General features: G+C 48.2%; 1 protein-coding gene across 7 annotated transcripts in view; it reads right to left on the reverse strand.

Moving 5' to 3' along the window:
* The window catches only part of CAMKK1 (calcium/calmodulin dependent protein kinase kinase 1), a 96,554-nt gene that overhangs the window by 57,582 nt on the left and 17,078 nt on the right, over positions 1-21,894 (reverse strand). The window contains exon 3 of one of the 7 annotated variants that reach the window (XM_064395017.1): positions 11,308-11,421. The exons of 5 other annotated variants lie outside the window; for them this stretch is intronic. The gene's annotated coding sequence lies outside the window, so the exon portion shown is untranslated. Of the gene's footprint in view, positions 1-3,157; positions 3,287-11,307; positions 11,422-21,894 lie in introns of those variants that run through there. One more of the 7 variants, XM_064395018.1, reaches the window with a different exon arrangement.

Consider the following 21,894-nt stretch of genomic DNA (forward strand, 5'->3'; position numbering starts at 1 on the left):
CTGTAAACAAGGTACAAACACTCAGATTAAAAGGCAAACCCAGGCATTGAGCTAGACAGAAAAGAGATAAAAATGAGATTTTTATCTGATGTGCAACAAGTGACACAGCTAAAAAGAACCTCTCCTTCTGTAGCCAGACCTACAGCCAACCAGAGCTTACAGTACTGGGAGAAGCATCCCAACAGCTGAGGGCCAAGGGTCGAACTCTCGACCTCTTGAATTCTTATTTATGGATACAAGAGCTTCTGGCATGTACTGAAAGCCAACAGGCATAACAACAACTCCACAGCCATTTAGGGCTCCCCAGGAGTCTCTCTGTAGGGCCTTAGAGAGTGTCACAGAACAGCCAAGCCTGCTGACTTCCACACTGCCATTTGCAACATGGTCAGCAAAAGCAGAATTTAAAAGCAAATCCAGTTCCAGGGTGGCCCCTGGCCCTACACAGTTGCAGTCTGTGTGCAAACACATGTTAATCTTGCTGCCCACTGTATATAAAGGCTATAGTGATTTGCAAATCAACAATACTTAATGATTAAAGTGTGGTGGGAATCAGCTTTTCCTCAGGAAAAGACCTACAGAACACAAAAGTGCAATACAAAGCTAAAACTGCTGCATAAAATCGCTGTTTCCTGGATGCTAATTTCAGTCTCAATTTAAAACAGATTTCAGTCTTCCCAGTGCAGTGCAGTGCAGGAAATGATCCTCTGCAGCACATGGCTGTCAACACTTAATCACCTCTGAAGATGCAGCACTGCATCATTTCACCCCTGTGCCCAGCTTCTGGGGACAGTGGAGGAGTGCTTGACTTCACTCACAGCATCCCAGCCTGCATCCAGTGAACTGCAGAGCAGGATTAACCCTGAAATATTGCAACCTGTGGCTCTCTGTGTTCAAAGCAGGTTGTGCATAAAACCCCTGCAAGGCAGGTGACACTTGCATCTCCATCTCATTTACAAGAGGACAGGGTGGGGGTGACTCCAAAGAGCCCCACGCAGCATCAGCCTGGGAACTGGGAACACACACAGCCCTTGCCAAGCTGGGCTCAAAGCTGCCCTGCAATGCTCAGTTAAACACACTACAGTGAACTCTCTGCACAGGGATGACCTCCTGAGACCCCCATGGCAGCCAAGCTCAAGCAACCTTTTATATCAGTGATAAAATTAAGATCTTGATTAAGATCTTGACTGGAGTCTTCACCCTAGGTCATGTGCCAATCATAGGGAGGTAAGCTGGGTACTTGGTGTCACAGAAGGGGAATATCCACATCTAAAATATTCCTCTCCACATCCCACTGTTCACCTCCTTTCCCCCTCCTGTCTTTTCTGCAAGCTTGCCTGAAACTAATTGACAGAAGTGTCACTCACTCAAAACAGTAATGAAATGGTGAGATCAGCTTTAAAAGCTTCTATTAAAACTATATTTAAACACATCAATCCCAAAGCACAAATCCCCTTTGGAGCCAGGCTGCAGGCACTGGGGGAGGCTCTCAGCAGTGAGGGAAGGGTTTGGGGTTCAGTCCAGCACACTGCACGTGGTCCCACAAACCCAGGGAAGGGTTTGGGGTTCAGTCCAGCACACTGCACGTGGTCCCACAAACCCAGGGAAGGGTTTGGGGTTCAGTCCAGCACATGGTCCCACAAACCCAGGGCAGAGCAGCACGAGCCTCCCCTCTGCCAGACCTCCCTGCCCAGCTGCAAGCCAGCAGTGACCCTGCAAAACCGATTTGTGGGAAGCCCACCAAGGATTTGCTGTCTGCAAAATGCTTTAGTGCAGTCTGGAGAGCTTCAGAGCTAAACAAGGAGCATTGGGTCAGGGCTACTGCCAGCCTGCAGTCACCCCAGCTCCTCTGCAGAGAATTTCCCTGCACTGCAGAGCCTGGGAGCAGCACTTTCCCAGTGGCACACGTGGGACATGCCTGGCTCCAGGAGGAGGTCATCTCCTCAGCCCCAGGCAGGCACAGCCTGGGGCTGAGGAGATCCTTCCCAGGGCTGCTCTGCACCAGCCCCATCCCTGCTGGCACCAGCCCCTGCCAGGCTGGGCTGCAGCATCAGAAATCATTCTGAATGAGGGCAAGGAGGGAGCAAAAATGCTTCCACTGTTTAACCCAGCTTGCCCAAAGGAGAGGAGGAAAGCTCCAGGTCACCCTGTGCTGAAAGCTGTTTATTCTGCCCATAGAGAAACAAACCCAAGGCCTTTCCTTGATGCAGATTTAGCCCCTGGACTGTCACAGCTCACCTCACTCCCAGGCAGCACCAAGAAGAAAATAAATCTGCAACTGAAGCCTGCAGCTCCTACACCTTCTTCCCTCCTCCTGCCACCAGGTTTTCCCTCTGTGGGAGCAAAGGGAAGGAAGATCTGCCCATGTTGCTGTGTGGATGGGTGTGAAAGCCCACAAACCACCCACCTGCACTGAACATTTGTGAGTCTCCTGCTGCTCAGCCAGCAGGAAAAAAGGCCAGGAGCACTGGGAAGAGCAGCCCAGCAAACAGTGATGCTTGTGTCAGTCACTGAGCAGCTCCTCAGCACCCAGACCAGGCACCCAGGGTGTCTCTCCCTCAAAAGCTGAAGTAAACTTGCTCAGTTCTAACCCACAGCACAGGCTGCAAAATAAATCCTCAGCTATCTGACAACTGAACTAGATAAACTGAAGAAAAACCCCCAAAATCAGTTCATCTCATCAAAACAAACAGACCCATACACTGCTGACACAAATAACACAGTGCTGCTAAAAAATCCAGCAAGACTTTAAATAAAATAATTGTTCATCTCTAGAGCTGGGCTTTGTTTCAAATTCTGCTGTTTTGAAGGATTCCTTTTCACTGATAAATCCTCCAAAACTGTATTGGAAAGCAAAGATTTCTGAATAAGCAAATCAGTTACGTGCAGCCCAGCCTCACTGTGCATAAACTCGGTACAAAAGGCAACTATTAATTTCTACAAGGCTAAATCAATGGTGGATTTGCAGTTTTTCAGGCTGTGGCACAACCATACCTTGCTGTGATGGGAAATCCCAGCAAAACAGAAATTCTGCCACCACCATCTCCCAGCTCCTGCACAGTTCTGCTGTCCCTGCTGATCCCCCACAACCCTGAACACCTGCTGCAGACACGAACCAAAGCTGCAAACAAGCTTATATGAGCAAAATTAATTTACTTACAGATATCTTATTTACCATTTTTCCCTGTAGCTATTCCTCTGCTGCAGGCAGATTGCCACTTCTACCATGATTTTCACAATATATTTATCAAACGGCTGCATATGTTTCCCAGACTGGCACTGAGCAGAGAATGGTACAAAAAGCCCTTCTGAAAGGAATATGATCCTGGAGAAAACCTCTCTGTATTTTATGTGGGAGTGGGAGATGAGCAGATGCAATTCATTTTGCTGCTCAAGAAAGTATTCCAAAGCATTGTTTGAAAAAATAAATAAATGTAAATCTAGTTTACTGCCTGGTTCATCCTCTTGGCTAACTAGAAATGTTCCTGTCAGGAAGGATGGGGAGGCTAAAAGGCCCTGAGCCACAGCAAACCCAGCTTCATTTCCCAAATTTGCTACAGACTGTAGAAAAGTGACTTTATGGCTTGTTGTAGTTCCAGGTTAAGAGGAATGATGCTGCTTCTCCTTTGTGTCCCTGAGAACACACCTGCCCTGTCCTGAGGCCACTGCAGTAGAAGAATCCCAGAATAATTACTGTAATGAGCATTTGCACTGAGAGGGTACAGGCAGATTTTGCTCATGGCTGGCACCCCCATCAGGGATGTCACCCTGAGCCCCTCCCTGCAGGACACCCTTCAGCTCCTCCTGACCACACAGCACCCACAGGCACTGTCACACAGAGCTCCCAAAGGTCACAACAGCTTCACTCAGTGCTTTGCTTTGCACCAGCAAGGGCAGGATCCGGCCAGGTTCTGCAATTAGTGCAGTGATCCATGCACCAGGAGTGGCTGCATGCAGAGGGCATGTCACAGAATTCACAGAATTCAGGGAATGACTGGGATGGAAGAGACCTTCAAGATCAGAGTCCAGCCCAGCCCCAACACCTCAACTAAACCCTGGCACCCAGTGCCACATCCAGGCTTTGTTAAACACACCCAGGGATGGTGACTGCACCACCTCCCTGAGCAGCCATTCCAGAACTTTATCACTCTTTCTGTAAAAACTTCTTCCTAATATCCAACCTATATTTCCTTTGGTGCAGCTTCAGACTGTCATCCCCACCACCAGCATCCATCAGCTCAGGTGAGACCCCCCAGGACCCCCCTCCTGCCAGGGCAGCACACCCAGCCCTGTCCTGTGTGTTTTTCAGACCTTGCCCCACAGCCACGATGAAGGATCTGCTCTGACTGCTGACAACAGCAGCAGCATCTCCCTGTAAGGAGAGCAGCAGCATGTCCTGGGCTGGGCTGCCAGGTCCTGGACAGCTCCTCCAAAGACATCTCAGAAATATCAGATGAGCAGGTCCCTTCCAGAGCCAAAGCTGTCTCCTCACACCAAGCAACACAGATTAGGAATATTTCCATCCTGGACTGTCTCAGTTCTGCAGGACTTCCCCAAGCACTGCTGCCCTGGTATGAGGGAGACAATTCCACACCCCCCACTTTGAACCCATCAATTTTTATACCCGTGGGAGGCACTTGTCCTGAGCTCACTCCAATACCTTCAGCCTGGAGAAGTTTGAGGGGAACTTGGGTCCCACAGCCATGCCCTGGAGCAACATCTGAGCTGCCACAAGCCCCACAAGCAGTTTGCTACACATGGAACTTCAGGAATAACGCACCAGCCATTTATGGGTCTCGCTGCTCTGGTGGGAGAGCAGCCAGGGGGTTCATTTTCCCTGCAGTAATTAAATTCAGAGCATGTTGGCATACATTGCAGCTCTGCTCACCCCTGGCACACCAAGCAGGGCACCTGAGGGGGAGATTGCCTCTGCCCACCTCCACTCACACTGCTGCTGCCAGGAGTCAGGCCTTGGAGAAGCAAATGAGCTCCTTGGCATCTGTGAAAACCAGCTTCAGACACCACTGGCCAAAAGGCAGCCCAAACCAAGAGGCAAAGGACAATAAGAAGCTGCATCTCTGTGAAGCTGAAACGAAGCAAATCCCTGCAGTGTTTGCAGAGATAATGAAGGCAGGTGTACACTGCTCATTTGGACTGTGTTCTCCCTGAGAAAGGGCAGTAATTACTTTGGGTACTAATTTCTGACTAGAAGCAGAAGACATTAACCCAAACCAAATGACAAACAAGAACACACTGTTGGTGCTTTTTGCACACACCCCATGTGTTTGCTTTGTCCTAGGGCTCACGAGGCTCTTGTTTCAGGGCACAGACAAGCACATCTTGCTGAGGAATCACTCAATCCTGCTGTAATCTTCTCTCCACAGCTCTTGGCACTGAGCCTGGCTGTTGTGCCACAGCTGAAAATCAGATCTGAAGCGAGGTGCTTTGATGACTTGTGTGAAGCTCCTCACACAGCTTTAATGGGAACCAGGGAATGAGAAGGAACAGCAGCTTTTGCAATTCAAGCACTGGGTGAGAAATCTGAAAAGCAAGTTCAGACCCCTGCTCCTGCCAGACTTCTTAAATGACAGCAAACATCTCCAGACCACAGTCTGGAAAAGGCAGTGTTCTTCCTCCTCCTCCTCCTCAGTCCTGTTCAAGGCAGGGTGCCTTCCAAAGGGATTTTGGGGCCACTTCTGCCCCTGAGCTACAGACAACAAGCAATCCAGGGTGCACAACTCTCTGCTTGTCCTGCTCTCCTCTCCTCCCTGAGAAGGCCCATCTGAAGGCAGAGTCTGGGGTTTTGATCTGATAAAGGACTGAGGCTTTCATGGCCCTGGATGTAAAGATGTAAAGTATAGATGCACATGTGGGACACAGGCTGAGCTCAGCAGTGATCTCCTGATATTATCATGTAAAACACAGAAGTTACACACCATGAAGGCCATGTAACCACTTTTCAGAGCAATTAATACCATATTCAAAATAAGTTTTGAAACTAGCCAGGATGCTGAACCAAGATCCAGCCAGGATCTCCAGTCTACCAACCTACAATTCAAGAGATTACAATCACCTTGTGCACAGTCCTGAGCCTGGAAAGTTTTACAAAAGATTTCCCAACTGCATTATATTTCATCCCTCCATGTTCTAATTATATGGTTAAATACATTTGCATAATCAGATGCAATTACACTAATTGCATATATAAGCAATAATCAACCAAAAATTACTCTGAAGAAAAAAAAGTTTCTACTTAAGGAAATTTCTGTAACAAGAAAACACTGAGGAACGCCAAGTCTATCTAAGTGAGAGTGATATTAACATTAAACACTCCAGATAATGCAGGTGAAACAGGAGCCCTGCCAGGGCATTATCTGAGTGCAGCTCTGTTGGCACATTTTAACCATGTCTTTGGTGGGGACAGCACCAAAGAGCTGAAGAGGAGTTGTGCTCCTTTGTACTCAAGCCCTGGCCACAAATGGCTTTGGCAGGACAGGTTTGGCTGCTGTGTTTTATTGTGTAGAGGTTCAGTGAGACTTGTGGGCATCAGCTCCTGCTGCTGGACTAAATTCACTTCTGCTTTAATATTTTAAAGCTGTTTATGAGTGTATGAGCATCAGAGCAGCTTTTATTTTGCAAATTACAGCTGGGAAAGCACAAGGAGCAGGCAATGAGAGGCACTCAGCCCACATATCCCACAGTTTTTGCTTTCAGTGATGCCAGGAGCTGTGATTCACCATCTCTGCAACAGCCCAAAGTGACCACAGACCAGCACATCCCAGCACACAGCTCCACACCGATTCTGGTGACAACCTGAGCTCAGATTATAACAAATCCCATTTGCCCTTGTGACAAGGGACACAAAAGCCCTGTGGGGAAGGAGCCTGGCCACTGTGCCAGCCTGATGCCAGCTCCTGACAGGGTGGCAGTGAGGGATGGGAGGATGGAGAAGGCTGGGGCAGGCAGAGAGCCCCAGTCCAGCCTGCTGTGTGACCACCAGCCTTACTGGGCGCTCTGCCTCACTTCCAAGAGACCCTAGGGACAGCAGTGGGAAGGATTTTGGCATGTTAACATGCACACACAGCCTGGACAACATAGGCACCCCTACTCAGGGGAGAACAAAAACCCATTTCTAAAGCTGCTCTCAGCCTACACCAACTCAGACCTCAGAGCCTGCCTACCCCAGCTCCCTCTTGCAGTCACCATCAAGAGGGCAGGAAACACCCCAAATGCAAGCTGCATGCTGCACAGGGAAAGCTGCTCCCCATAAATCCAGTGGAAAAGCAGCACCTGTGAGAGTACTTGGTGCTGCAGCTTGAGGAGGGCACAGACAACAGCAGCTCCCACAGGAGGACCCCATGAGGGTCAGTGCAGGACCTGTGCCATGCAGGGAGCAGCTCCTGGGGCTGAACATGAGCAGGGCAGAGGAGGAGAAGGAAGAGGAGGAAGAAGTGCCATGGCTTGCTGTCACTTGCTGGGCTGAGAGGCAGTGTGATTCCCAGGAGAGGAGGCAGCCCTGGAAGGGAGCACAGCTTGCTGGAGGTGGATTTAAACAGCCAGTGAGGGGGTGCTTCAAAAAATAACTGAGAATGTCAGATTATATGAAAGTTGAAAGACTTAGATTATTTGTAAAATGCTAACAAGTAAGGCAATAGCCAGGCTCTATTGATCAATGAGCAAAATAACTGCCTCAGAAGCAGGGAGGCTTTAATATTTAGGGTCTTCATTGCAATAACGGCTTTCCAAACATCTGTACCATAGCCAGGTAAATGGCAGGTTAAAGAAAAAGGTTTTCAGTTGTTCTAAGGGAAAGGGATTGGTCTCAGGTGAGCCATCTTCTGCTACAATCCATAATGAACCTCAAAATTGCCCCAGAAGATGATACAGACTCGTGTATCACTGTTGGGATAAACAAATTGAAAATTAATAAATAAAAAGGACCTGAACAGCCTCTCAGACTGCAAGGGCTAAGTCTAATATTCCACAGTGGCCAAATCTCCCCTGATCTCCTGGGAGCAGAGCCAGGCACTCAAACCAAAGCTGTCTCTAAGGCAGTGCAGCTACCAGAGCCTTTGGGTGACTTTGCTGGACAGCAGGAGCAGGGCAGCAGCAAGCAGCCTGTGGAAAGCACCTCTGTGGCACAGAGAGAAAAAAAAGGGAATAGAAGAGAAACAGAACAGACAGCAGAATTCACAGCAATGAGCTCATGCACAGATTTGTGTGAACAGCCACAGCACAAGGCACCTGCCCTCTGGTTTTAGTGTAAGGTCTGGTTTTCAAGCCTGGTAAGCCCAGCCTGCAGCAAAGGCTCTGGAGCAGCAGGGAGCCTGCCAGCCAGGCAAGCCAGCTCTCACACACACCAATCTGTCACCCTGAGGAGCAGAAACCGAGTGCACACAACAGCTGATCCTGTGGGACTGCATCCTGCCTCCACAGCAGAGCCCATGAGATACACTGGTAATTAAATCAATTAGGGAGCAGGGAACGTGCACACCTGGAGCTGCACAGACAGGCTGCTGCTCCACAGCAGTCTCAGCCCAAGCTGCACACTGGCACCCAGATGATTCCAGGGCATCTCTGCCCTGCTCCCCAGTTTATTCATTTCACCAGCCTATTTCTCAGCTCTGCCTGCCTCCCCTGCACCCACTAACCCCTTCTCCACTGACTGCCATGGATAACTCTGCTCTCCAGGTGCTCACAGAATTCCTTTTACTGCTCAATATATAAGAATTCAATGACAGAAAGAAAATCACTGCAGAACAATGCTGGTTATTCAGCTTAAGAGCAGCATAGTGGGATCTGGGAAAGGACACATACAGATCATCAACACAGCAAAAGAATTCAGCATCATACACCTTTGCCAGGCTTAGATCTCACAGCACACACCAGCACTGTTTAAACAATTGTTTAAAAAACATCCACAATGAGCTTATTCAGCCACCAGGCAGAACAAGTTAGCATTTATATATGTCAGGTCTTAGAGGTTTATCTCTCTCCCAGATAAGGAGAAAGCTTTCAGCTGCCTTTGAGAGATCTGGAGGTATTTCAGGGGATATATCAAGTTGCTTAGTTCTGTAAGCCAGCTGCAGTGAAAAGTCTTTTCAGCATTTTAAAAACAATAATTTCCACCTGTTCCAGGATTGCAAATCTACAATAAAAGTGTAAGCACAGAACACTGCAGGCTTTCTTCTTCCCAGCAGTACAAACATGGGGAGAGATTTCTATTCAAGGTGATCTCTGCAGAATTTTAAACCAGGGAAATTATCCCAGCACCCATCTCTAAATGTCCCTGGGCTGAAGGGCTTCATCAATTCTGCCAATCTGCATAGCCCCAGGCAAGGGGCAAAGCACAGACCTGCACAGGGCAAGGCAAAACCAGTGAACTCTGTTTTGTTTGACAAGACAAATGGACTTCAAATTCAGAGCTCCAAGTATCTGTTCTATTTCCACATGGATAACTTCCATCTTCTGATAATCCTCACGTCTTTAGAAACCCCAGGACTTGAAAACATGTCCTCAGATAACCTGCACAGTATCAAAGGCAGCAGAGAGGCTCTGGACAGAGGGAACAGGCTCTGGGGGATGAACAACAGATCCCACAGGAGTCAGAACCAGGTACATCACAACAATTACCCTTGTGTGCACACACAACCCACACTTGGAAATGCAAAGGGTAGCAGGCTTCCCACTTCCTTTGAAGCCTTAAACTTTAGCCCTTTAAGCCTAAATGCACTTTCAAAGCCAATGACTGGAGATTATCCAGGCAAAGGCTGCTGGGGAGGAAGCTGTTCTTTTGAGTCACTGCAATGCTATCCCTGAAATTTAGGCTGATGACAACTCAGCATTTGTCATAGTGAAAAAGGCTTTACAGCACCAAAGGGCCAACAGCAGTTCCCTGGTGCAACTTTAGTTAAAAAACGAATATGAAAATGCCACTTCAGGGCACCCCAGTTTCACCCAGTGAAAGGGCTGAACCCAGGCTGCCCAGGCTGGGGTTCCAGGCTGTCCTGGGACACCAAAGCAGTGCCCCTGTTCTTGTGGCATAGGACATGTGCTGTGCATTGTACTCTGTTAAAAACAGGTTAGAAACTGTTGTAAAATAGCTGATAGATTGTTAAGCACGTACTGTTAGTTTGGTTATGGTAAAAGGGTCGTTATAAGAAATGCAGCACTCATTGCACCCTATCACAGCTCAGTACAGAGCAGCACCCCAGCAAAGGAGCCGGCCTGCACTGAACTGCAATGGCCAATCCAGCACTTAACCTTCATGCAAATGAGGGATCCAAAAGAAACCGATCCAAAGGGAGAAAAAACAGGATAAAAAGGGGATTCTGACCCAGTGAATCCGTGCCGCTCCACCTGGAACCTCGGGGACATCATCAGGAACATCACTGGGGGCACCACTGGGGACATCATTGGGACACCACCGGGGACACCTTTGGGACATCGCTGCTGAAGCAGCCCCAGCTGTGGCACTGCAGCATCCTGGGCGGGATCGCTGCTGCCCGGCCCAGGCCCCCTTGCTTTAGGCCTTTTTTTTAATTATAATAAATGCTGAAATCACTTTAGTACCGGGAGTCCTGTCCTGTTTATAACATACTCAACCAGCTGGGCTCTTTCTCAAGTGTTACAAATGCTGCAAAGCCACAGGAGCAAGGCAAGTTTCTGGTCACCACATCAGCAGGTGCAGGAGCAGAACAGGGAGTAAATCTGCTGGCAAGGAGGTGTCCAGAGAGTTTTTGACAAGCCAGGGTGTAGTCCTGCCTTGCATGCCCCAGGGAGCAGCGGAGGTGCTGCCCCAGCTGCAGGGACAGAACAGACACAGCCACTCAGGGTCATCCCTCTGCTCAGTCAAAGCTCCTTCCAGCCGCCCACCTGGGCTGCAGCACCTTCCTCCTGCTTACAGCAGGCAAAGCCAAAACCTTGAAAACTAGAGTTAAAAGCCACCAGCCTCCAGGTGGCTTCTAACAATGGTGGCTTCTTTCTTCTGGCAATCCTCCAGGAGTTTTGGGCTCCTCTCTTCCCTGCTCTGGGCTCCACTGCAGCTTCCAAATAAAACCTGAATTTGGCTGTTTGCTGCTAAAATTTTCAAGGCAGGGGAAAAGCAAACACAAAACACAGTCTAAGAGGAAAGGGTGGTAAGGAAATATGATCTGTGCAGTTTAATAGCAAGCAAAGATGTGGAAGGATGGATGTGGTTGACAAATGTAGTTTGAGCATGGCTCACACAGTCTTGCACGCCCCCTGCTCAGGCAGGGAACAAAGAAGGAAAACTTTGCAGCCAATTGATTTGGGCACTGGTAGCAATACCTGATCCCAGCAGCTGTATCCCATGTCCTGGAGGACATCCCTGTGGTACAGGTTGGGGTGTTGCTGGAAAAGTAATTGCACTGCTCTGGCTACTCAGATATCCTTCTCCAGTTGCTATGGGAAGAAAAATCAAAGAACAAGACTGGTAACAATGTGAAAAAACTAAGTAAAGCATGTGTTTAAAAGCCTTGCTGGCTGCCAGCCAGGGAGCTCAGCACCTTCCAGGTTGCATCCCAGAACAATTAGTCTGTATGCAGCCACTGAGTTTCCCAACACACTGCTCACCTCTGGGATGGAGATGTTGGCTCCACTCCAGCAAAACAATTAAACACATTCCTGAACTTCAACTGTGCTCTCAGGACATCAGAAGGGATGATCACCCATGTGCCAAAGCGTGAACAACACAGAAAATCTCAGCCTAAAACATGTGGAAATGCTCATAGCAGTGTCTGGGTGAATGTGTTTCCCATGTGTTTGAGAGAGCTGCCCAGTTACTGTGGGAGCCATCCCAGGGCTCCTTTCCCAGGAGGACAGGAGGCTAACATTGGCTTCCACATTTCTATTTTCTTAGGCCTGCAGGGCTCTTGTCAAGGCATTATCAGAAATAACTCTCATTGCATTCATCCTCTTAGGAGGGGTTTACCTCCATCCATCTTTCTTCCTTTCACCAGTGCACACTGCAACTCAGAAAGCTCTGCCTGGCCTGTGAGGAGAGGGGATTCCCTGGGAAGCAGCTTTTGAACTATCCTCATCTGGAAGGCTTTTTGTTCAGTAACAACAGCAAAACACTGACATTATTACTATCATCATCATATTATTATTATTATTATTATTTATTAGTACCATTCTTTTGCCTTTGAGGCTAGCAACTACAGGTAAATTAGTTAGGTGAATTAAAAAAACATTTTAAAACAGAACTAAAAAAAAACATTCTTTTGCAATTAAGAGACAAAGCAAACTAGAAAACTTCTTGAGGAAGTGATAGATTCCTCTTGACTTGAATTATCTGAGAGGAACTGTTGATGAAATCCTCCAAACCTGTGACCTAGGAGATCTAGCACAGGCAGCTATAGAAAACTGAAAACCTACAATCCTGTGAATTATTCTCTATTACCTGACAAAAGACACCCATAGGAAAACTATTTTTAGCGTTCCTTTCACCAGTTCTGTTTAACAATAAAATCCAATTCTTCCACTGTTTTTGAGAATCTTGCCTAATACATTTCCATAGTGCCTGTCACCTGCCATGACCTGCCTGTGTTACAGACAGTGCCTACTCACCAAGGGCCAAAACCACATTTACACAGAGCAGTTAGGAAGAGACACTCTTGCTCAGGGTCACCCAGACACCACCTCACTGGTCAGCGAGAGAATCCCAAATTTCTGATTCCTGAACTCTGCCTATTTCATGCACCTTTGTACTCTTCCCATAATGAACACACCTCTGTAAGAGCAGACCTATAACAACACTACATTCCTGACACAAACCAAAACTGGGCTCGTGCTTTCAGACCTGCTTCTGACAGTCAGTGCAGCCCCATTTTCAACATTTGAAGCAGAGATCAGAGTTGAGCCACATCCAGCTTAGCAAAGCCTAAGCCAGCAGCAAAGCCCCAGGTCACGCCCTGTGTGACTGTCCCCCGGCAGCTGCAGCCCAGGCACAGGGGCCAAGTGCCAGGCAGAGATCACACTGTGCCACTGAGCTCACTGATCCACCAGGAACCCACACTGACCAGGAATTAGATCAGGAATTGCCTACATTATGTTTGTTGCAGGATGACTGTGAGATCAGAGAGATGAAAGATCAGAAAGAAGAAAAATCCAATAGGTTTACTTGCTATATAAAGCTTACAGTGGATTACAAAGGAATTTCCCTAGGCTCTCAGAGATGCTATTCACTTGCTTACACACATGCATGCTTCTGAACAATCATAACTCAGTTTCATCAATATTTTGGTAACAGAAAAAACATAACTACATATAGATAAAAGTTGAGAACAAGGTTTTATTTGCATAGCAATGTTGACTGTTTCAGGGGGCAGCTTCCATCTGAGGGTGTTTTTACTCACTGCTGCTGGTGGCACAGGAGTTTGAGAATAGGCTCTGACTTGCACCTACCCACAAAAGGGACTGACTAGATAAGCTGAGAACAAAGGTTGAGAAGTCTTATCTAAAGCCCGAGATCACTCTGCCTGTCCAGGAAGAAAACAGCAAAATTTAAGTCTTACATTGCTGTGGAAATAAGGAAAATCTCCTGGGATACACCATACTCACAAGGCAGAGCTGTTTCCTCTTCTGTCTGATGAAACATTCCATCAGATTGAGGGGTGGAATCTTCAGCTCATCCCCACCCATCCCATTCTGGAAGCACCCAAAAGAGAACCACTTATTCTAAAAGTGACTAAGACATGAGTCATCTGATGAGCAAGCACATTGGCTCTGGAAATCTCATCCAATCCATGGCCATACCCAAGTCATTTCATTACCTAAACCATTTATCCATTTTATACATTAATGCAGCAGCACTCCAAGGCCAGGAAGAAGCTCTTGTTTCCAACACCACGGTAATTGCAGCTTATCTTGTCCTGCTGTGATAGACAGAGCACAGCCAGGAAAGCCTGCAGAGCAAAACCTCCTGGCAAGTGTGCATCACACAGTGCTCTCAAAGTCAGCTCTGGAGATGCCTCCAGCCTCAGCCAACACTTGAGTTAAGCTGTGCTGGCACCAGCCCTCGTGCAGCTCAGCACCCTGCAAAGGCAAACACAAGCCCTGCTCCTGGCAGCAGGATGCCAGCAGGGCTCACTGCAGCCCGTGCCAGGACTGCAGCCAAGAGCTTTCAACCTCCTCCTGTTGCTCTCCCAAAAACTCTCATATGAAGCTGCAAAAGCATTAAGTCAAACCACTAATGAGGCTTAAATACCTCTCCATTCTGGAGGAACATGAGCACATCACAAAGCAAATTTGCTCATCTTCACAAACATCCTGTGGGATACATTCACAGGCAGGGAACTGTGCAGGGGAGAAGCTGTAATCCCCAAGAATCCTTCTTAACAGACCCCAGCAGATACCTTGATGCCTTTGAAATAGGAGATATGTGGCTGATGTTCCCCAGCCCTCTTCCTAAAATGCTGGTGAGCACATCAGTGAGGTCTGGCCTGTCCTTGGTTGGCCCCTCACACCCCAGCCCAAGCGCAGCAGCAGTGATGCACCCAGCAAACAGCCTGGGCCCCCCCAAAATGATGATTCTTCAGCCTGGTTTACAGCCCCCTGCACAACTTTTCTTCAGGGCTGCTGATTTCTCTGTGTCCCATCAGCACAGCACAAAAAGTACACTTTTAAGTGGAATAACTTCAAAGGACTAATTTAAGTTGTTCCACACCATTCCACTGACATCACACTATGACCAGTGCCTCGATATTGCATTTCCACAGCTTTAGGTTTTCTGAATCTTTTTTTTTCTGAATCACAGGAGTTTTCACCCGGATGGCCAGCCCTGTGAGCATCTGCCTTCATATTAACAAGGGTAAAAGAACAGAGATTACTCACCAGGGGTGAATTTGCAATTTGCCTCTGCTGGACTGTATGTTAACAGTTGCCACCACCCACCTGCTTCCTCCACTGAGCCAAGGCTGCTCTGCCTTCATTATTCCCTTTGGCACTGAGGAAAGCTTTTCACCCCTCTGCTCCAAATCCAGTGACCACAACTCACAAACTGAGGTCAAATAACAGGACTCAATCCCATAAACACAGTCAGCCTTGGCTTCACAGCTGCTGTGCTGGTGTGGCAGTGATCTTCCTTGTCTGAAACATTAGACCATGTCTGCCCATGGCTCCTGACCACCTTTCTACAACCCTCTTCCCTCCAAGAACTTCAAGTTAATCACAAAATAATCTACTAAAAGGGAAGATCCCACCTCTGGAAGCCAAATGGAAGAAAGCCCACACAACAAGCTGGCCTGAGGATGAAGAGACTTACACACAAAACAACAGCCCAGAAAAAGTTTGATGTTACCACAAAGCAGCAGCTGCCAGCACTGATAAAGAATGATGAAAAAGCCGAAAATCTCCACAAAGGCTCCTTACAGCTGCCTGCAGGTGCAGGTACAAGATGAACACAGGATAAGCTGGTTTTCAGCACCGTTACAGCAAACACCTCTGAGGCTGTAGTGGGCTGACACTCACCCTTGGAGGGTTTGGATGGAGGTCCCTGGACTGACAGCCCAGCTGCTCCCAGGATGGCACAGCACACACACACCTTCCCAGACACCTGTGCACACAGGATAAAGGGAAGAGCTGCAATCCCACCAGAACATCATCCTCCACTGTTCTCCATGGTGATGGAATGGGATGCACCAACATCCTCCAAGAGGGAGGAAAACCCAACAGCCTTCAAGAAGAGTGCACAGAAACTCCAACACAAATCCACTCTCAGGGTAACACATCCTGTCTCTCATGCCAAAGACATCCTTCAAAATAAAATTACCACCTCTTCTGCTATGCTTGTAGCATCATGAGATGTGTCTGCTCCTGCTGGGATAACTGCTCCGTGTGTCTGCCTCTGCCCAGCCACTCTCCCAGCCACCTACAGGGCAGCAAGGCTTCACTGGCCTGCCCCAGCTGCCCTGGCCATCACTCACTGGCTGCTGGAGGATTGCAGCCCAGCATGGTGCCATGGCCCTTTGAATTTATGCCTCTGGAACTGGTGAAAAGGGAATGCAAGGACAGACAGATTCCCCGAGGAGACAAACAGCTGTACCTTGGGGGAAGAGAGAGGGAGGTAGAAAGGAGCTTACTGATTTCCTTGGTCCCTTTCTCTGGGAGTTCTCTACAGAGGCCTTAGGACAATCTCACCTCTGCAAACCCTTCCCCTCAGCTGTTTGCATCCAGCCCATGGACAAGGCAGGACTGTCCCCAAGGTAACCAGCAGCACAAAGCCACAGCTCTTTCCTGGCCACTCAATTCAGAGGGAAGCAAAGAAGCAGCAAGAAAACACCCAGGGTAAAACTTTATAAACTATCAATTACAAGCCCCCATTTCAACCCAAGGGTTTCACTCTGCACGAGTCCCAGAGAGGTTACACACCTCCCACCCCACCATAAGCACATCAGTGAAATCAGTAATGAGAGAGCTCCCCAGGAATGGCTCTGTGTGCAGCCACCACCATCCTGTCCCACTGCTGGCACTGGATCTGCTCCATGGAGGGGCACTGAGTGCAGCCAAGGCAGCTTCACTCCACTCTGTTTTAAACAAGCAGAGCTCTCCGAAGTCATTAACTCACATAAACATTTCACGTCTGTTTAGGGAGCTCCATTCTTACAAGCATTCACACATGAAAAGCAAACACTGAGTGCATTCAAGAAGAGGTAGAATCAAGAGAAGAAAAAGCTTCTGCTATAAATAGTGGAACATTTCTTGTATTTTGTGCCACGCAGTCTTTAAATCCTGTTACCTTCAACATCCGCATCTTCACTTTAAATGTTCTGCTCCCCCATACTGCTGCTGTAATTTTTAGAAAGTCAAAGCAGGCCAGAGCATTTGTGGTCTGCCCAGGGGAGACTTGTCTGGCTAAAAATTTGTGCTCTTTCCCTGGCTTCCCCATCCTTCTCTCCTTTGTTTGCCGTGTCTTGATTTTTAGACAATAAGTGAGTCAGGGTCTGTCACCAGCCCTGTCTGTGTACAGCACCCAGTATGAACCATTAACAATATAAATGTAAAATTCTGCTTGTACAGGGGCTGGCCCAAAGCTCCTTGGAAAGACATCTTTCTCCAATGGCACAACCAGAGCCAGCATGAGCAGAAAAGCATGACTTGCAAAGGTGACTCTTTAGGAGAATACAATCATGCAAAAACCTGATCCTCCATCAGAGTGTCTTTGGACTTTCCAACAGAGCACAGTAAGTGTGTGCACATGTATGTATGTTTTATCAAGTGTTTTTGGCAGAGGAAGCATCTTGGTGCCGTGGTGATGGGTGTATCTTGTAAGCCCTTAAACATAATAGACAGAGATAAACCTGAAGCCAATTAGGAAAACAATCCTGCTGAGCTTACATGATCCACAGCTACTCTGAAAGGGACAAAAATTTAACTCCTATGGAAAAGATCAAAACAAAAACCCAGATCCATTGTTAAACAGATTAATCAGACTCTTGGAAAGCTCATGAGGGATTGGATTCAATCTCTGCAGCTGTTATTAACACAAAGCCTGTACAGCAGTAACAAAAGACCTGCCTAAGTCCCACTCTGCTGTTTACTTTGCAATGAGACTCTGCTCGGGCTCACAGCATTTAATACACACACTCTTCATTAAGGAGACAGGACAAGAGCAAGGAGTTGGCTGAAGTTTATACTGCAGCAAAACAAAACTCTTAATGGCCCTTTCTATAAGGGCAGGACTACCACTATGGAAGAAAGCAGAGCCCCAGTGCCAGCTACACCTTTGCTGATCCAGCAGTCTGGGCACGATGCTGTGCAGGGCTCCAGCCCAGGCACAGCAAGAGCCAGCCCTTTCCCAGGGGGATGAAGCCATGTCAGGGACAGAGGGAACCCAGGGATGAGGATGTGCAAAGTAAGGAAAAGCACAATTGTGCTGGCTGGAGTGAGCCTGGAGCACCACCCAGCTCAGGGCTGGGGAGGCCAGGCACAGCCACAGATGGATCTAGGGCAGGAAGGCTCCTGCTCACCAGGGCAGCAAAGGTACAGCCAGGAGAAAGGAGCCTCAGCACAACTCCAGAGGGGCTCCCAGAGCTGAGGGATGGGATGGGATGGGATGGGATGGGATGGGATGGGATGGGATGGGATGGGATGGGATGGGATGGGATGGGCCCTCGTGTGCCACTGGCTCCCAGGAGAGGCTGCAGGGATGTGCTGTGGCAAAGGGTTAATGGCATCCAGAGTGAGAAATCTCCACAGGAGAGCTGACAGGTAAATGGAGTAGGGGAATGACAGCCTGCTGAGAAACAGCCTCCTGCAGTCCTCGCTGGGCGTCGATCACGCGCTCCCCAAAAATCCCCAGATTAGAATTAAATCCGACGCTGCCGCCTCCGGAACAGAAATTATTCATTCCATAAAAAGCATCTTCATGCATCTCTCTTATGACTCTTCCATTCCTCTCCAGGCCCACTCACTCCTCTCCCAAAGAGGAGTCATTTGATAAAGGGACTTTTCTGATTGCAGCATTCTGCAAACTTTTTTTGTGGAAGGGTTAAATGAGCATATTCCTGCAGGGATGGCCAGTGCCAGAGGAAACAGTGACAGCAAGGGAGAGGGGATTCCTCCCATTGCAACTGAGCATGACATCGACTTTGCTGAAGGCAGAGGGAGTCCTGCCACCCCTTCCATTGTGATTTTATCATACTGTTTTTCAAGATGTGCAGATTAGAACTAAGTAAGTATCTCTACACATACTTCATATGGTTAAGTCTTGTTAAAGCTAAGCAAATGCTTAAGGACACGTATTGCTTCGGGAAGCACTCCTGGATGGGAGCTGTGCTTTGCTCACAACCAGGCTTTGCATGAATCCAAGAGGATTTCCAGGCACAGCTCAGGAACCTGGGCAGGAATAGAGATGTTGGTGCATGGTCTCACATACAGTAACACCTAACAGTGGCTCCAGGAGCACATGGAGCCAGCAGGCTGCTGAGTGTGCCCTGAGAGCCCAGGGATTCAGAACTTGTTCCATGGCTGGGACAGGTACGAGCCACTTTGTTTTTTTATGCACTTCTCTGTTCCAGCCTGGAGGAGGAACCACTGCTGCAGAAGCAGTGAAGAAGCATTTTAGAAGTCCCTGCTGGCAGCCCAGTGCTTGGGAGCCAAGTTTAAACTCCTGACTGTCATCACTTATCAGAGTCAGACATGTTAACCCCACCCTGCTGCTTCTCCACAAACTGGGGCCAGCAAGTTCTCCTGCTGGGGCTGGAGACTGAGCCATCACCAAGCACCTCCCAGGCCCACATCTCACTCACTTCCCCTGCACCCAGTGCCACACTGTCACCCTCCACTGCTCAAACTCCCACTGTCCATAAATCCACTGCAGCACTTGCATCTCCTGAAACATTTAACTGGGACAAATGCCATGTTAAGACTCTGCAGAAGCACTGCTTGGTGAAGACTGCAGAGAGCCACAGCATAGACCAAAAGGTTTCCAGTGGTAATTAATCAGCTACAATAATAAATAATACATATACTTTCAAGTGTTTACTCATTTCCTGAATGTCTCCCATAAATACCTAACCAATAAAGCACACTTTGAACAGTGACACTGGTATCTTTTCCCTTCTGAGCTAACTCTGTGCTATTTACTTAAAATAGAAAATTCTGTAGGAGAAGGATAGGTTGAAAGGTAACAAAATTTTGGAAGTAGCTTGAGCATTCAAATTTACTCTGAACTACATACAAGTATTTAAACTTTTCTCAGTCCTACCTTATTTTATGGACAAAGTTTATACATTTGTTCTAATCCATTCAGTCAGTCAGGCTGCTGGTCTACAGCTCTCCTCAGCAAGTTCACATGTGGTGCTCACTGCTCAGGCTGCACTCCTGCCAGGGCACAGCTGGTCCATGCAGCCTCAAGAAACCAGCACAGATAAAATCCTCACCTTGAAAACACAGCCCAAGAAACCTTCACTGAAGTACAGGAGCTTTGCTTTTAGACACAATTTCTACATTAGGCTTTTGAAACAAACAATTGTGTTAAATAGTAATAATCAAGAAATTAGTGCAGATCTTCCCCCGGTAAAGAAACTGGGGTTGTGAAAAAAGCTGGAATGCTCTCCACAGCCTTTGGCATTTGCCTTAAGTGGCTGGAAAAGGTTAGTGTCATTTGGCTCTTTGCAAGGTTTAAACGAGCTCCAGCCCTTTGTGGAGGGCTGGCCAGTTTGACAGGGCTTAATTTATGATAGTGAGCCCCAGAGCCCTGAAGACACCCCAGGACAGGCAGTCAGGACCAAGAGCTGCTCACCCTCACCATCCACCCCACACTGGCCTCAGTCCCACCACAGCCCAGGGACACTCAGCCAAAATCACCCATCCCACCAGGGCTGACCAGACTTGTAAGCTACAAATTTATCAGGAAGGTGCAAAAACCCTACCTGTATATTCCAGCTGGTACCTAATCCCTGACTCTCCTGGAGAGGTGCTTTTCATTTCCAAAAAGAACCGGGAGTTAATGTTCTTGCCAGGGTGGTTAACCAGAGCAGCAAAGCCTCTTTTCACCGTGCAGGGCCCAGGTGACTGTCTCCAGGGGATTAGCTGTTACCACATTTAGTTCAGTAAAGGGTTTAATCTCAGCTATGTTCACAAAGACTGTGAAGACATTCTCCACTGAATTCCTGGGGATGGACACCTTGAGCAGCTGCAGGGCTTGGAGCACACCCAGGACAGGCATGGAATGGTAACTGGTGGGAGCAGGGAGCTTTTTACCCCTCTCCAGCACAAGAAAGGGCAAGAAACAGCTCTTTTTGAGGGATAAAGCCACTGTCAGCTGCCAGCCAAGGGATGACAGGAGGGTAAAGGAGCAGGAGGGTGAGGGAGCCGGGGGCAGGAGAGAGAAGATTTTCAAAGCCCTCCAGGGCAGGCACCAGTCTCTGTGCTGACGGTCACAGCAGCTGCTGTCATGGACACGTGGTTGCCAAAACCACGAAATGTATTCCAGAGAGCCTCTGAAAAGTCCACAGGGTGAAACAACTGGACTTGTGCCACCAGCTGTAATCTGGAGCTCCGTGAGGCTCTGCCAAGCACTGCGAGCCAGGAGCAGGGCTAAGGGAGGGACTGGTGTCTGCTGTCACCTTGGGGGCTTCAGAGCAGACCACCAGTAAGCATCCAAGCTCTTCTCAAACCACTGAGACCTTCCATCTATGAAGAGGAATCATATCCTAAAAATCCAGACTGTGAACCACTGTTCCCTCTGGCACTGATGAAGCATTTTGATTCCTAACTTGCTGCCTGCTCCAAGCTCTTGAGCAATGGCTCAGGTATTCATTAATGCCAAGGACAAACACTGAAGCTTTGCGACTGCTTCTTAAACTCTTCACCAGAAGAGAGGGAAATTCATATTTTCCCTGTTGCTCATCGAGAAAGCAGGCTGGGGTGGGGCTGGAAAGACTTACAAAGCCCTGGGCACACAAGGATAATAAATTCCACTGTGGTGCTGCCTGCCCTGCTCCCCCAGCTCGCAGGGGGCTCTGCTGGCATCTCACACCCCAGCTGGCTGAGCACTCAGTGCCTGCATCCTGCCAACACTGCTGCCTGAACCCTGGAGAGAGCTCTTCTAACTGCAATGTCAAGTGGGTGAACAAAGAAATGTCAGAAAACAGGGCTGGAAGGAGAATGGCTGAAGATATCAGTGAGCAGGACATCACTGGGCACTTAGAAGAATGACAAAGGCAATTTTCACAAATGGAAGGGTGAAATAAAGGAGAAATGAGAATGAAGATTGAAAACAATTTCCTACTGTTTGGCATGCTCTAAAATTAGTGCTTAATAGATCTCATCAGCCAGCATTTATTTTCCATTCTGAAGACAAGAATTCAAATAAGCAGCAAGAGAAGCACTTGCTTAGCTGAGCAGCCGACCTCAAACCCAGGCAGCAGC

This window comes from Passer domesticus, chromosome 19 (assembly GCF_036417665.1).
Source record: "Passer domesticus isolate bPasDom1 chromosome 19, bPasDom1.hap1, whole genome shotgun sequence".
Lineage (NCBI taxonomy): Eukaryota > Metazoa > Chordata > Aves > Passeriformes > Passeridae > Passer > Passer domesticus.